At 46.6% G+C, this 17,124-nt stretch overlaps 1 protein-coding gene across 2 annotated transcripts in view; it reads right to left on the reverse strand.

Moving 5' to 3' along the window:
* Nucleotides 1-17,124, reverse strand: part of LOC138510440 (phospholipid-transporting ATPase ABCA1-like) — a 2,356,352-nt gene that overhangs the window by 144,240 nt on the left and 2,194,988 nt on the right. The gene's annotated exons all lie outside the window — the stretch shown is intronic.

Consider the following 17,124-nt stretch of genomic DNA (forward strand, 5'->3'; position numbering starts at 1 on the left):
CTCCCACATGCCGCAGGTCATACCCACAATATGGGCATGACTGTGGAGTACCACCCGCAGAGGGACTGTCCATTCTCTTGGGTGTCCATCGCACTCTTCCTGTGACCGCACGGCCGATGGCAAACGCATCTTCGCCTTTCCCAGGGTGCATAGCAGCATCCATTTTCACCTCTCTGGACTCTACCAACTCATAAGCTCTTCCTGTGTCAAGGATCTGTTGCAGCATCAGGCCCGGCTCCCGTATCATCTGCCGTCTCAGCTTCCCCGAGCTACACCCTTGCAGCAGCTGGTTGCGCACCATCTCCTCCTCATTCACCCACCTGCAGGTACTTGCGAGGTGTCTCAGCCGTGCGCAGAACTGGTCCAGTGACTCCTCCCCTTGCTGCTTTTCCGCACACATAACAAATCCGTCGAAGTCAACATTCGCAATTGGGAGAAAATAATCTTGGAGGGCTTGTTTCACAGCATTGTACGTGACCACCAGAAGGTTGAGAGAGTCATAGATCCTGTGGACCTCTGTGCTCCCAGAGTACACCATGGGAGCAGCTTTGGCATCATCATCCGTCTCCCCTGCTGCCCTGAAAAACATTTCCAACTTCTTGACCCATAGAAGCCACTTCGGCCCCAGCTTGGATGGTGGACCAGTGGTGTCAAATTCGGGCATAGAAGCAAGGGTGCTGTGCATCCTATGTGGAACTGGCGCAGGGGCTTCCTCTCCTTCTCCCTTCTCACCCATAATTGCAAATGGGGATGGGTACTCACAGTCAGATGGCCCCTGGGAACGAACACTCGCAGTCCAGCCTCAGGATTGATCTTCCAGCACCCCAGCAATGGATGATGGCACAGGTGGGACCACAGCAATGGATGGTGACTCTGTCAGCTGTCCCCACTGGCTTCCAGGGTGTTGTCTACTTTATTTTCCTTTTTTTTTTTGTTGATCCACGGCCCTCAGTTGAACAGGGCCATGGAGTGTCCAAAAATTGTTCTTTTATGAAAAAGGATCACAACTGGCGCACAAGCACCCTCCTGGGCTGCAACCGCTGCGATCCGTGATGCAGACAAGATGGCCGCCGTGTGTTCGTGACGGCACGGAGAAAGCACTTTCTCCGATTCACTCGGAGCAGTGATCTCTCTCTCCGCTGCCGCCGCTCCTCGTCACCAGTGTTTTGATGTGCTGGGGACCTCCAGGGCCCCCGCTGGCAGGCACATGTGCACACACACACTCACATGAAGGAACCACATGGGACGCGTGTCGTCTGCTTGTGTCCCGGCGGCAACTGCCTACCGGGCTGTCTTTATTTAACCTGCGCATGTGCGAGCCTCGTTATGGGCCACGCATGCGCATACTGCGTAATCACTACGCAACATCATGTAGGTTGAAAAGTGTGAGCCAGGACTACGTCCTGCACACCCTCTTCTCAACATAAACACATTTTTCCCGCCATATCAAACTCTACCTGAACTGTCTGAGTGTAGATCACTAATTACAACGAATAGAGTCTCAGGAATCGCCGGCTTTCTTAGTGTGACCCTCAAAGTATTCCTGTTAACCTGGTCAAACACAGCCATCAAATCCACAAAGACCATACATATATAAACCATAGCAATCAAAGGGATATACTAAAAAGACAAGGGGCCCGATTCAGTCATCACATGGATTAACTATTAAGGGCCTCTTGAGTAATCGCTCTTCGATGAACCTGAGAGTAGTTTGGAATGGTATGTCAAGCTTAATGTATGAAAAGTAAGCAGCCTGCAACAGGTCCTTCGTCCCTCAGGTGGCACAAAATCGAGGCGGTTCCATCCATGAACGTTTGCTGAGCAGTGAATTACCCGGGGAGGACTTGAATAACAACTTTATCATGGAAAAAATTGATCTTTTTATAGAATTTTTGTTAGATAAAAGCTAAAATGGTACAATGACAGACTCGAATAAGATGACAAGACAATGTTATTAAAATGAAACGTTTAATCTGTAAATTATATCATTTTAAATAAAAATTAAAAAAATAACAACTTTACAACCCTGTATTCTAAATCTGCCATGAAGGAACTTGTCACAAACCTGGTCCTGAAATCCACAAAAATATCTATTTTGCATAAAAGATCTGGGAGAATGAAGTGGATACGAGTGTGCTTGCTCTGCTGTCAGGTATCCCAGCCATTCCATGCCATTGCAAGAGTCAATAGTGATAGCCTAAGGTACAAATGAGAGAGGACAAGATACAGTGGAAGGGCAGATGAATAACTCATGGCCTGGCAGACTATACAATCCCTAGACATAAAGGACCGTAGAGGAGGCAGAGGCGTGGGCTACAATCAGGTCTTAACAGCAGGGATGGTGTCCCTGGTGCTGAAGAGAACCCATCATATAACTATCACACCAAGACCAGCAAGCAGGCTATTAGGTCACAAAGCAGTTATAACACCCAGTGGATAACGCAATTAGACCGTTCTTAAAGGAGGACAACCCGAGAGAAGACTGCAGTACAGGGGAATTCAGGATTAATTTATTTTTACATTGGTGGGGCCTCAAAAAGACTTTAGGCTTCAGCGCTGACATGAATATATTAAGAAAGTGCCCTACGCAGACTGCAGTTTTATTTCATTAAAACATTGTATTTTCAAAAATATTGGAAAATGGGTAGTGCAAGGACAGCAGCGGGTAGCAATAATAATTGTGATGCTCTATCTGTCTCCACTGTTTACAGTTTTATAGGAAATAATGCATATCACCTCGTGTAAGGATTTGCATGTAGGCTAAAATGGATTCCTGCTCACTGAAGAAGTGAGGAAGCACCCCATAAATGGTGGAGTTCTCTGGGGTTTTAAAGGCAGCGAAGCCAGCTGGTCTCCAGAGTTGGGGTAGGAGCAGAAAGGCATAAGTCTGTTCACAACATGTGTGCGGACTTGAGGAAGGTATCAATGGAGTTACCTGTTTTCCCCAATTCATCAGTCTGCTAGCTTGAACACGCGCCTTGATTTCCGGTCGGAGATCGCCACCCCGAGTCAACCTCTGGGATGCAGTAATAGTTATTAGTTCATCACACTCCATGGACTGAAGCCCATGGAGGTTGACTGGCACCTAGGATTGCCTCTGAAGAGCGAAGGCCCCCCAAGAGCACTATTCTTAGGCTTTCATAGGGATGGCCTTTATCTTGCCAGAAGGTGCAGGCAGGTGTTCTCTACACGCATTCCCGTGATCATTCCAGGCTTCCTATTTGTGCTTAGTTGGTGTACATGGTTACCAGTCAAATGGTCGAAAACATTTGGTCGACAGACAATTTGGTCGACACCATTTGGTCGAATGCCAAATGGTCGAATTTTTTTTTTTTATTTTTTTTTACCCATTTTTTGGTTTTTTTGGGGGGGGTCCCCCCCCCAACCCCCTTTTTTTCTTTTTTCTTTTTTTTCCCCACACGAAAACCCACAAAACACATATATATAAAAAAAAAAAAAAATCGACCATTTGGCATTCGACCAAATTCAGTCGACCAATTGTCTGTCGACCAAATCACTGTCGACCATTTGACTGGACACCGGTGTACATATCAATATACAAGGCTAATTATTCAGAAACCACTGCCTGGTGCATTTTTAATCTTCATTTGTTCTAGTACAGATTAACCCCTACCCTATCAATGCTCAGACCCTCACATCACACTACATTGCACCTTACAAATGCTTGTGTTTAGGTCTTTGTCATTATAGTATTTGCACTTGTTTTGTACAATGTCCTTCTCCGCATCCTACAGTTAGGCACTTGCACACTTTACTGTACACTTCTCCCTTCCCCTTCTCCTGGCACTTCACTGATCTGAATGCTTCCAAAACCTGCAAAGTATCGGATATATTGTCTCAAGAGGATAGCTATGGGGCAACAGGCTCACATTGGAAGCAAGACGACATGGAGCAACACAGGTTCGATTCCGGTGTCCGCGCTAAGAAACCTCTGAAAATTAAGCGTGTTATAAATAACATATCATATCATTCTGCTAATCATTCCCCTTTCTCTAGAGGTGCTATGCAATGGTTATGCATGTGGCTAGCACAATAATCCAATAAAAGTTATCTTCTAGTCAAAATTATATTTGTTGAGTTGTACCAGCTGTGGGACGTCATTGCACCAACTAATCCAAGTTACTATTTGAACATGGATTCCAAATCTGATTGAAGAAGAGTCAATTCAGTAACTTTGTGATGTCGGTCGTAGTGTCAATGGCAGAGAGATCTGAGGGAATCGTAGATGTAATCTAATATTGCCCTGCCAATATTTAAGGGGAGCACATTCCTACCTGACCTGGTCACCTAAGATTAGGGATGACAGATATTGAGGCTACTTCTTAATTGTATAGAACATTATGCTGTGCTCGCCTCGTGGTGAAAGGCTAACCCAGAGACATGTTCTCCTGTGTAAATACAGTGGAAACAGTGCTGCATTTGTTGTTGTTCTGTTCTAAATATAAGGCTGTTAGAAGGTTGACCCTTTACCAATACTGAGAGAGAATAACTTTAAACAAAGGCACAATGCTCCTATAATCTTACTCTGGGTAGCCACAATAAGGGAAACGTGGCCACTCTTGGGTTTTACAAGATGAGCGCTTGATTTCAGGGAGAGAGGGTTAGAAATATTAAATGTTTTGACTCACTGGACGGATGAATCCTTTATGTAATGTCAGATTTGAGATGAATGATGATGAGCATAGGAATTTAGTGATTATCTCTTGATTGTAATTTCAATCTTAAATTGATTGTGAATTCTGCATGAAGGAGAGCTAATGTATATTGTCATAAGGGAAAACATAAAAGTGAGTCTGATAACTCTCCACTGCCGTCCATGCTGAGGATTTCCATGTATTCGAACACGGACGAAGATCCACAGTCCGCTGATCTATTTGAGAAGGGCTGTTGTAGAATGAGCAGTGTGTGACCATTGCATCTACGGCATTCTGGGCAATAAATAGTGTTTTGCTTTGAACTACGGGCGTTCCTGTCAAACATGGGAACTGCAGATTAGAGGTAGATGAATATCTCTCCTCTTGCGCTGGACAAGATGCGCCAAACACGACTGGCAGGATTGGTGTCCCCCATGAAAGTCGTGCACCTAGCACTTTTTGGAGTAACGCTTAAAGTGTTCACAGATGACAAAAAATTGGTCATGCTGATCAACCTAATTGGTCATGCTGATCAACCTCTGAGGTATAGAGTCTTTGTTGACTTTTCTTGAAGAAATTCTGTCCTGAAGATGGCCTAAGAAAATAAAGAATTAAAGACACTAGAGATGGTGTCTGAAATAAAAAACGTCCGAAACATGTCGACAGCTATCTGAAATACCCTTGTGAATTAAGTGTGGGATTTTTCATGCAAACAAAGTGGTTTTAAAATATACAAACTTTGTGTTGTCTGCACCCCTGTGTTCCCTTAGTGCATTCTGCACTTTGGGTTTCTAACATTGAGATAAAGCTTTTTTACAAATGATGAGCTGTTTAACTGAACAATATTATATGTGTGGCATATGCCTTTTTTATTCATATACAATTTTGTGGTAATAAAAATGGAATGTATTTTTTTGTGATTACTGTGTTGTTGGGTGTCCTGACCCACGTTTGAGCTATCATGCTGCAACATTTGGTGCTGTGGGCTTAGAAAATCCAAGATGGCCAAAAAGCCCACATGTGCGCCAAAAACCAGGAGAACCACGCAGTTTGTGCACACTAAAATGGTTGCCTAACTTGCCACCAACCAGTGCGAGCAGGATGGGCCGGTGTGCCATGAGTGAAATGTGTGCCAAAGGAAAAACCGCACTTTAAAATCACCTTTTGTCTCTCTGAATGCCAGCTCAAAAAGCCTATTTTCAAACATTGCAACACATCCAAAAATCTCACTAAACACCAGCGGACATCTAGCAGAATGAAGTATGTGTGCATACTAAATCTGGGAAGATGAAGAGCCCAAAACAATGTTCATAACAAAACTGGCTGAGCTATGCATGTCAGCCGCCTACCTGAAACTGGATTAAAACCACCAAAATCGAGATGTTTGAATTAACTGAGTGACCTACTTTTGAGTGTCACATAGTTTGTAACTGTTAAAATGTCATAGTTTTGAACTTAGAATCAGCATTCTAGCTGCATATGTAAAAATTGTCTTGACTTAAACTGGGGAACAAAAAGTGACATTTTACCTGAAACCTGGCTTAAGGAAACTGGAATTCTGGCAGACAGCTACCCCTGACAGGAGTGGGGGCTTGCCCAACAAATGCATTCCCAGGCCTGGCTGCATTCTGTTGCTCCTGCCAAAAGGAGGTCACACACTCTCTGATTGAATTACCAGGGGATTGCAAGAAACTAAAGAAAGGGCCCAGGCAGATGGTTTATTTGGGTGGTCGTAAATGGCTTCCTTTTGAACAAAGCCCTTCCTTGACTCAGGCAAATGTTATATTGGGGGCCGTAAAAAAGCTTCCGCTTGGCAGAAGCTGGGAGGGGCAGGGTCTCTGAGCTTGGCAGAAACTGGATAAACTGGTTTCTATACCATGTGACCTGAAAAGACACACCCCTGTTGGCCAGAATATGATTCTAAGAAAGATGTATAACTCACAGTGCGGACTTGTCAAAATTATTTAAATGATACCATAATTCTTGTGATTTTTCGGTGCACGTTTTAAGACGCGTTGGGAATTTGTGTGATGTTCTGGGGCAAAACCCCGCTATTTATTGACACCACAGACTCTGTGTTTAAGCTAGAGGCATGGGAATTTACTGGAGTATGTATGGACAGGCCGTGTATATGTGTATAATTTTTAATGAAAAACCAATGTTGCAAAACCAGTTAAAAAACGCAAAATGTTGCCAGTTCTGAATGCGAGCTCTTAGAAACATCAGAGTTTGAACAGAGTATACCTCATGTGATCCGTGATGGGTGCATGTAATTTCAAACCACTGTGTATCTATGAAATATGTCTTTAGGTCAAATATAGATTTGTGTGTAATTTGACAGGGGAGTGTCCTTTCTGCAAGCCATTAAATGACATCATTCTGACACATAATCCTGTTCTCCAGTGAGAACGCAAAGAATTCTCCAACCTATCAGAACTCTGAAGGGGTTGGGCCTAGAAAGCTAGCCTCTCCACCCACTTTCAAAACACATAAAAAGAGACTGCTGGGACAGGTAGAGAGATTCAATTCCATTTGCTGCAGAGCATGCTGACCGACGACTTCACATCCAGAGATCCTACACTTAGACTTCCAAGCTAAACAGAGACTACAGAACTTTGAACCAAGAAGGCCCACTGCAAGCAAAAGTATTTGTCAGCAGGCCCAAAAATCATTTGCAGACTATCAACAGCCGGGCGAGCTGTTTGAATTCCCTGCCTAGAATATTGCCGGGACCGGTAGCAGTGTCCAGGAGCCGTGCAGATCAGCGCTGTGTCCGGAGAAAGCGGGACCAGGAGACGTGCAGACCGGTGCTAGACCAGACCAGCCGAACCCAAGATCCAGGAGCAGTGCCGGTGACCCAGAAAGCAGAGCTGTACTCGGAACCGGAGACCAGATCGCTGTGAAGTGCTGTGCGCAGTGACCGGATCCGTGACAAAGTCACCTTCCTGTCCAAAATCTCTTGTGAGTACTCAGCAAAATTCAGAACATATCCCTTAGTTTAATATAATATAATTCAATCTATTTAACCTAAGTAGAACTGTCACCTGTCATTTTCTAGCTGCAAGCTGAACCTGTCGCTTTGAACTTTTAAAATTTCAAATCCGAAAAACTACCTTTATTTAATTGTCCGTATCTCTGGAACCGTTTGGGCTAGGAACTTGGGTTAACTTTCCTCTGAAAGCTTAGAATCTCAGCTTTCCAACAAGCTTAGAACCTTAGACTCCTTATACTTTTGCCGTAATCACGATTCACACACTTGCAAATTTTACCGCGATTTGCGATTTGGTTAAAAATCCAGCCACGTGTAACCATCAGCAGTCATCTCTTTCCTTGCTAAAAATTTGTTTGCCTCTTAATCACCATCTCTGAATCATTGCTAAAGTGAGCCTGAACTCATATTAACTAGATACCACTCACCCTGAACCTCCTGAAGGGAATTAAAAGTATTTTCAGAATATTTCTCGCTGCATTGTCACCATATTCAAAGCATTTTGCCTGTGTTTCAAAACTCCTATTGTTGTATAAGCTTGCTGGGGTGAACTGAATTACATTTGATTGCATTTCTAAGAACTGTGTGCTCTCCTCTTCATTTCCTTACATTGCATAAGGGGGGGGAGTGGATTGCCAGAGAAAAGTGATTACATTGTTTTGTTGAAATCATATTGAGTATTTTCTGTATTGCATTTTCATTCAACATTGCATCCATCTGAAACTAGATAAAGCATTCTCTACCACCTTATTCTTCTGTTCCTATTCCCAAGCGTGCTACCTCATCCTTTATACTACTCCTGGGTAATCAAATCAGTTTATTAGTAGAACATTACCCATTGTTGTTAACTGCTCATGTTCTGAAGTGGGATATTAATTATTAATTTATTATAAAGTGTGATATATATATATTGTTTACATTCTCAAATAAACCGTTTAAACTTGCAAAACAGAACTACTTCTTGGCTCAGTGGGGTCAGGGGGGTTCCAAGAGAGGGGTGTTATATAGGGGTAGTCATCCAGAACTCATGAACTGGACATAAAGATATATCAATAAGGGTTTCCATTCAGTATCCCAGACTAGGCATTGACTTAGCTGTAGTGCTGGATTGAATCCTCTTACAGTGTCTATGCTGGGTTCATGTTGCTTTTTGATAATAAGATCAAATGGTATCTGTTGAATGTGTAATGTTTAACCTGTAATTGTCGGCCACTTTGAAACATTGGGGCAACGGAAAGAGGGGTTATCAGACTCACCTTTAATTTTTCTCTTTTGATTTAGTTCCCTTTGAGTTTTGATCCCCCGAGAAAAAAAAGTTGGGAACTTTACCTGGTTCGGGTAACACTATTGTCATAAGGACCTGTATTATTTTGAAATTTAGACTTTGACGGTAATTGTAGGTTCACACTGCGTTCCTTTTGGGGTGCATTTGGTTCCCAAAATAGGGATGTTCTGTCTGTCTGGACGAATGGCTTTCCTCCATCATATCTTCTCTAATCTTTAGGAATGACTGGCAATCTTAGAACACTACCACCCATTCTCTTCTACTGCTGGTACCCACGATACCGACAAGTGCCAGCATGTAATAAGCAAGGTACTTTCCTTAGTTGTACTTAATACAACATCACTGAGGAGCATCTTCACTGACTGTGTACTCTAGGTGCCTTATCAATGTATTGTCTAAATGCTGGCCTTCTACCAAACAATGGGTTTCCAAAAAAATTAAAACCAATGGTTTTATGAACGAGAGGACCAGGTCTGTGTCAGGGACTCAGGTAGGCAGAGACAAGGACAGGCTGGCCGCAGGGGTGTTGTGGGTACTGTTGTGGGCACTGGTGGGGAGAGACAAACAAAGCTGCAACCATACAAAAGGCTGCTTTGCCCCATGTGCAGGAGAAAGAGGTTAAAGACTGCATTTCCCAGCAGCCGGCGCCAAAGGACTACAATCCCCAGCATGCCCAGGGACGTTTTGGACCAATCGGGGACCAGGAAGGGAGCGGCCGCCCCATCGCGCATGCGCAGAGCCCCGAGCACGGGGCTTGCGCTTGAGACTCCATGCCGACAAGACGTTTGGACCGGAGCTCCAGCAAAACTACACGCGAGGGGTCCAGCCCCACCCGAGCAGCAGCCCGGCCCCTCGACGAGATAAGTACTCCTCCTTGCTAAGAGCCCAAGGGGATCGAGGGGGAAGTGCAGGGGGGATCGCTTGCCCACCCAGAGCCCCTGCACCGCTACGAAAAAGCTAAGTGGCCTAACTTTGGCGCTAAATGCGCCGGCGGCATTCTTTTTTGGTTAAATTAACCTGTGCACGGGCGATTTGTCATTTGGGATGTTTCCGCCTCTCGGAGACCATAGTAAACCCGTGAGGCGAAAACACAGCACTAGAGATACCTACCACAGATTTACAGCACCAATTGGTCACAAGGGTCTGCAGGAAGACCGCTTGTGCATTTTATCACGTTTGCAGGGGTCTGCAAGAAGATCGCCTGCGTAGCATAGTGCGAAAGCACTATACAGGTCTTGAGAGGGCATTTTAGTGTGTGTCTGTGTGAGTGGAAGTTGCATGAGGTGAATGCAGACAATGACAGTGGGCATGTTTTAATGCTTGTTAATTTCTTTTAGCTTGGACCTTTTGAAAACAACCCTTCAGACGTGCCAAGGACGCGACCGCTCTTCATGGACGAGACACAGAACCAGAGCTAAGTTGCATGCTAACTCCTGTACCGATCTGATGACTTAGGGTTAGGCAGTATAAGAATGTTCTTATGTGCAAAATGGTGCTTATGTATAAGTAGTTAGTAAGGGCTGAGGACACCAGAACAAAAGTGCGCAGCAACCAATCCTTCCCAGCAAAATACCCCATTCCCACCCATAACCTCTACCTCACCCTCAATCCGGTTTACCTAACTCCCCCTACCTATCCAACCATCGAGACCCTAACCCTCCTTCCCCGCTCTGGTCCAGGAAACCCGTGTAAGCCCTGACTTGCGGGCTCCACGACCAAAGTGGGGGTGGTTGGTACTACGTCGCTCCTGCGCCTTGGATTCTGGACTTCGTGACAGAAGCGCAAGCCCACGTAGTATTCAGGCGCCCGAGTGGCGTGGCCGCCCCCCCCATTGAAACCATGGAAGAAATAGCCAAAGCCCTGCAAGACTTACAAGGTGAACTGGCGGCGTCTAGACAAGACTATGCCACACTGTCCGCACAGGTGCGCAGTTTAGCAGCTCAGACAGCGCCCTTACCTGGCCAACCACCTACCCCGGTGCAGGTACACGTCAGTCCGGAGGCAATAGTTCCGTTGGCCCCTCCAGAGCGCTACGCCGGAGACCCACAAAAGTTTACCACTTTTATTACTCAATGTCGTCTCCATTTTCTGACCAAGACAGCAGCCTTTCGGTCCGTTCAGTCCCGAACGGCGTTTGTAATATCGTACCTCACGGGGGACGCTGCGGCATGGGCAAATCCATTAGTCCAAAAGGACCATGCCATTCTTTATGACTGGGATGAGTTCCTGGCGGAGTTTGAGAAAATATTTAACCGGCGAGCTGCCACCCTTTGCAAGGATCGGGAACTGTTAAGCCTCAAGCACGGGTCTAGGGAACTAGTGACGTACGTCACTCATTTCAATCGGCTGGTAGCCGAAGCCGACTGGCCCCATGACAAAAGGATGTCTCTCTTTTATCAAGGTTTGAGGGATGACATCAAAGACCTTATTGCCCAGGTTGATCCACAGCCAAGGGAATGCTCAGAGATGATTGACCTGGCCTTACGGCTTGACCATCGAATGGCTGAAAGGCGGGGCGATAGACGAAAAGGAGATTCACGACCTGTGCCTCGATTGGATCTGAATAAGGGATCCCGGGGGGTGGCGGCCAAGTCAGAGGGGGATGAACCAATGCAGATAGGTTCTGTTCGAGGTCCCCTCACCAAAGAGGAAAAAGAACAAAGGAGGAAGGACGGCCTCTGTATGTACTGTGGCAAGGCTGGACATTTTGTACGTGAATGCCCGAGCAAGCCCAAGACCCAGGGAAACGCTTCGGCTCGTCGGTAGTGGGGGTCACCCGATCGAGCCTGTTGAGTAGCAGGGCCCCAATGGCAGGCATTTCGAACTATGCTACGCATGTCACCTTGACGGGTTGTTTGGAGTTCCAAACACAGAAGAAACAGGTCACTATGTTTGTGGACTCAGGAGCGACAGGTAATTTTATTGATGCCCAGTACGTGGTTACCTTAGGTATCCCAGTACAACAAAAGGCAAACCCGAACCTGTACGTGCTGTAGACGGCACTCCCCTCAGCTCAGGGCCCATAACGCATAACACCTGTTTGGTGGCCTTACAATGCGGAGTTTGGCATAGAGAAAACATTGCCTTTGATATCATTGCTGCCCCACAATTCGGGCTGATTTTGGGATTACCATGGCTAAAAATGCATAACCCCCAAATTCATTGGACCACAGGTTCAATCAGTCTGGACTCACCGCATTGTCTAGAACATTGCCGGCAAGAAAGTACACCTTCAGTGTGTGCCCTCAACGTCTCGGTTAAGCAAAAGGAAATGCGTCCCGAAAGTATACCTCAAGAATACGCAGATTTCATGGACGTGTTTAACAAACAAGCTGCAGAATCATTGCCCCCACATCGGCCATTTGACTGCAGAATTGATCTGGAGCCTGGGGCTACTCTACCGTGTAGTCGTATATATGCCCTAACGGAGGCTGAAAATAATCACCTCCAGGAGTACATAGCTGCGAATTTAAAGAATGGTTTTATTCGCCACTCTAATTCGCCAGTGTCATCACCTTTGTTCTTCGTACCGAAGAAGTCTGGAGAGCTCCGGACTTGTATAGATTACCGCAGAGTGAACCAGATAACCATTAAGAACCGTTATCCGCTTCCTCTCATCCCAGTTCTTCTGGATCAAGTTAGGGACGCGACAATCTACATCAAGTTGGACCTTCGAGGCGCTTACCATCTTGTGCGGGTGCGCGAGGGAGACGAATGGAAAACCGCCTTCCGGACCAAGTTCGGATTGTACGAATATCAGGTTATGCCATTCGGTCTCTGTAACGCCCCCGCAGCCTTCCAACATTTCTTGGATGAGGTCCTTAGAGAATATTTAGACGTATGTGCGGTAGTGTACATAGATGACATCCTAATATATTCTCATAACCTCCAGGAACATGTCCGACATGTACGCGCATTTTTGCAAAAGCTGCGAGAATACCACCTTTATGCAAAACTGGAGAAGTGCGAATTCCATTGTACCACCGTGGAATTTCTAGGCTACTTCCTGACCCCAACCGGCGTACAAATGGACAAGAAGAAGGTGCAGGCAATCTTGGATTGGGCTCCCCCTACCAGTGTGAAAGAGATACAGTCATTCCTGGGGTTTGCGAACTTCTACAGACGCTTCGTAAAGAACTTTTCTGCATTGGTCACTCCAATCACGAAGCTTCTTCGTAAAGGCTGCCCTTTTGTGTGGGACACATCGGCCGACCAGGGGTTTCAACAGCTCAAAAAGGCCTTCACTGACGCCCCGGTACTGAAACACCCGGATTTGTCCAGACCATTTGTAGTGGAAACGGACGCCTCTAGCTATGCTCTAGGTGCTATCCTGTCCCAGCAGGACCCTCAGACAGGCCTGCTACATCCCGTGGCTTACTTTTCAAGGAAACTGCTCCCAGCTGAACAGAACTATATCATTGCCGATCGGGAATTGTTGGCAATTAAGGCAGCTCTTGGTGAGTGGCGACACTACCTGATGGGGGCACGTCATACCACCACGATCATAACGGATCATCGTAACCTCCAGTTTATAAGAACCGCCAAGACGTTGAGCCCGCGCCAGTTGCGATGGGCTCAATACTTTGCCGAGTTTGATTTCATCATAACATATAGACCCGGAGCCAACAATCGAAAGGCAGATATATTGTCACGATATCCCGAGTCAGCAGAGCGAGAGGCAGGCATTACACCTCAACCTATTATTTCCCCAACACGTATCGTTGGAGCCACTTCTGATTTCTTTGAGGCCGTATTAAAAGACCTCACTATGCAGGATATCCATCAGTGGTGCAAACAGGATCCTCAAAACACATTCGTTGAAGGACTCCCCTACCATGGGTCAGCCTTGTACTTGCCCACCAAGCAACTACGGGAAAAGGCCTTATCATGGTGCCACGATTCGTCATTGGCGGGACACCCGGGAAAGTCAAAAACTCAGGAGTTGGTGGCCAGACATTTCTGGTGGCCCAAGTGGCGGCAAGACGTTCTGCAGCATGTGTCTAAATGCGAGGTGTGTGCTCGAAATAAAGCTAGTCACCAAAAGCCCGCTGGGCTCCTTCATCCCCTACCGACTCCTGCGATACCATGGCATACGATCACCATGGACCTTATTGTGGATCTTCCCGAGATTCAGGAATACACTTCTGTATTGGTAATAGTGGATACCTTTTCAAAAATGGCCCACTTCATCCCATGTAAGGGAGTCCCAACTGCTGGAGCAATTGCCGAATTAGTTCTGCAAAACATAGTCCGCCTCAATGGCCTTCCCTATTGTGTGGTCACCGATAGGGGCCCACAGTTCACCTCTCGCTTTTGGCGTGAGTTTTGCAAGATTCTAGGAATGGAAGTCCGCTTGTCGTCCGGTTACCATCCCGAGACAGATGGCCAGACAGAACGCGTGAATCAATGCCTGGAGCAGTATTTACGGTGTTTTGCCACAAGCAGGGAGACAACCTGGGTCCAGCATACTTGGTTGGCAGAATTGGCATATAATAACGCCACACATGCCTCCACCAAAAAGACTCCGTTCTACTGCCTTTATGGGCGACACCCACGGATTCTCCCAGTGGCCATTCCAGCTTCAGGATTGGAATTGCCAACGTTGGCTGGACAACGGGTGGGCATAGAGCAAGTTTGGAAGGAGGTGCAGGGAAGTCTCACAAAAGCCAAGGACGCATATAAGCGCTATGCAGATAGGCGTCGTCGACCCAGTCCCCTTTACTGTGTAGGAGATAAAGTGTGGCTATCCACCCGCAACCTTTGCATGGATGGGCCCAGGAAATTACAACCCCGATATTTGGGTCCATTCCCAATAGTTAAAATTGTGAACCCTGTTGCAGTAAAATTGACCTTACCTCCCCAAATGAAGATACTTTCCACACCTCCCTCCTGAAACCCGCTCCACATGGGACGATTGCTAGGAAACCACCTCCCGTTATGGTGCAAGGGGAGCCTGAGTATGAGGTTCGAGCAATATTGAATTCTAAACGAGATAAAAAGGGCCAAGTGTTTTACCTCGTTGAATGGGTGGGGTTTCGCCCTGAGGAACGCACTTGGGAACCCTCACAGCATATACATGCCCCCAGGTTGCTGCGTGCTTTTCACAAGACTTACCCTAGTAAACCCAGAACAACTGCCTTCTGTGGGAGGGGGAGTACTGTCAGGGACTCAGGTAGGCAGAGACAAGGACAGGCTGGCCGCAGAGGTGTTGTGGGTACTGTTGTGGGCACTGGTGGGGAGAGACAAACAAAGCTGCAACCATACAAAAGGCTGCTTTGCCCCATGTGCAGGAGAAAGAGGTTAAAGACTGCATTTCCCAGCAGCCTGCGCCAAAGGACTACAATCCCCAGCATGCCCAGGGACGTTTTGGACCAATCGGGGACCAGGAAGGGAGCGGCCGCCCCATCGCGCATGCGCAGAGCCCCGAGCACGGGGCTCGCGCTTGAGACTCCATGCCGACAAGACGTTTGGACCGGAGCTCCAGCAAAACTACACGCGAGGGGCCCAGCCCCACCCGAGCAGCAGCCCGGCCCCTCGCCCACACGAGATAAGTACTCCTCCTTGCTAAGAGCCCAAGGGGATCGAGGGGGAAGTGCAGGGGGGATCGCTTGCCCACCCAGAGCCCCTGCACCGCTACGAAAAAGCTAAGTGGCCTAACTTTGGCGCTAAATGCGCCGGCGGCATTCTTTTTTGGTTAAATTAACCTGTGCACGGGCGATTTGTCATTTGGGATGTTTCCGCCTCTCGGAGACCATAGTAAACCCGTGAGGCAAAAACACAGCACTAGAGATACCTACCACAGATTTACAGCACCAATTGGTCACAAGGGTCTGCAGGAAGACCGCTTGTGCATTTTATCACGTTTGCAGGGGTCTGCAAGAAGATCGCCTGCGTAGCATAGTGCGAAAGCACTATACAGGTCTTGAGAGGGCATTTTAGTGTGTGTCTGTGTGAGTGGAAGTTGCATGAGGTGAATGCAGACAATGACAGTGGGCATGTTTTAATGCTTGTTAATTTCTTTTAGCTTGGACCTTTTGAAAACAACCCTTCAGACGTGCCAAGGACGCGACCGCTCTTCTTGGACGAGACACAGAACCAGAGCTAAGTTGCATGCTAACTCCTGTACCGATCTGATGACTTAGGGTTAGGCAGTATAAGAATGTTCTTATGTGCAAAATGGTGCTTATGTATAAGTAGTTAGTAAGGGCTGAGGACACCAGAACAAAAGTGCGCACCAACCAATCCTTCACTGCAAAATACCCCATTCCCACCCATAACCTCTACCTCACCCTCAATCCGGTTTACCTAACTCCCCCTACCTATCCAACCATCGAGACCCTAACCCTCCTTCCCCACTCTGGTCCAGGAAACCGGTGTAAGCCCTGACTTGCGGGCTCCACGACCAAAGTGGGGGTGGTTGGTACTACGTCGCTCCTGCGCCTTGGATTCTGGACTTCGTGACAGTCTGTGAGCCAGTTGCATTTCAGAAAGCAGCCTCTGCTGTTAATAGCAGTCGTTACATTCATGACTGTGACCCACAGAAACCATTTGTGTACTGAGAAAAGAAGCCATTTTGAAAGATGTGGCTCCTCCGACAATCTTTACTATACGTAAAAGCATTAATCCAGTTTTCCTACTCTGGCCGCCACCCATTGGAACGCACTACCCACCCACCTTAGAATGATCGAGTCCCAGCAAGCATTCCGCACAGGTATCAAAACAAAGCTTTTTGTCTGAAAGGAAAATGTCTATTATCACCCTGTAAATTGACGTCATTGTACTATGCATTTGAATGTAACTCTGTTCATATCTGTATTTCATACAGTCTGTGTTATTGTAACCAAGAGACCTCTGGTCGCCTGTTAACTTTGAATCAAAACTTCCTACAAAATACCTGTAACAGTGCCTTGATGCCCCTGGGCTGCAAGTGCGCAATACAAATGCAAATAAATAAAATAAAATAAATACAAATTGAGTTGTACTACTATCATGAATTCTTTAGTGCAAAGAACTGCATGTGCTTATATAACTTGTACCTAAATGTGCTGCCCACCAATGCCAGATCCCATGGGCGTAATTTTAGGGGGGGGGGCAGAGGTGTTTGACCCGCCCCCAACTTTCATGACACAATATTTTGTCCCCATTCATTTGGCTGGGCACCTTTTCTTCAGATGTCATGTCCCCCACAAAATCTT

This window comes from Ambystoma mexicanum, chromosome 6p (genome assembly GCF_040938575.1).
Source record: "Ambystoma mexicanum isolate Mex_15411 chromosome 6p, UKY_AmexF1_1, whole genome shotgun sequence".
NCBI lineage: Eukaryota > Metazoa > Chordata > Amphibia > Caudata > Ambystomatidae > Ambystoma > Ambystoma mexicanum.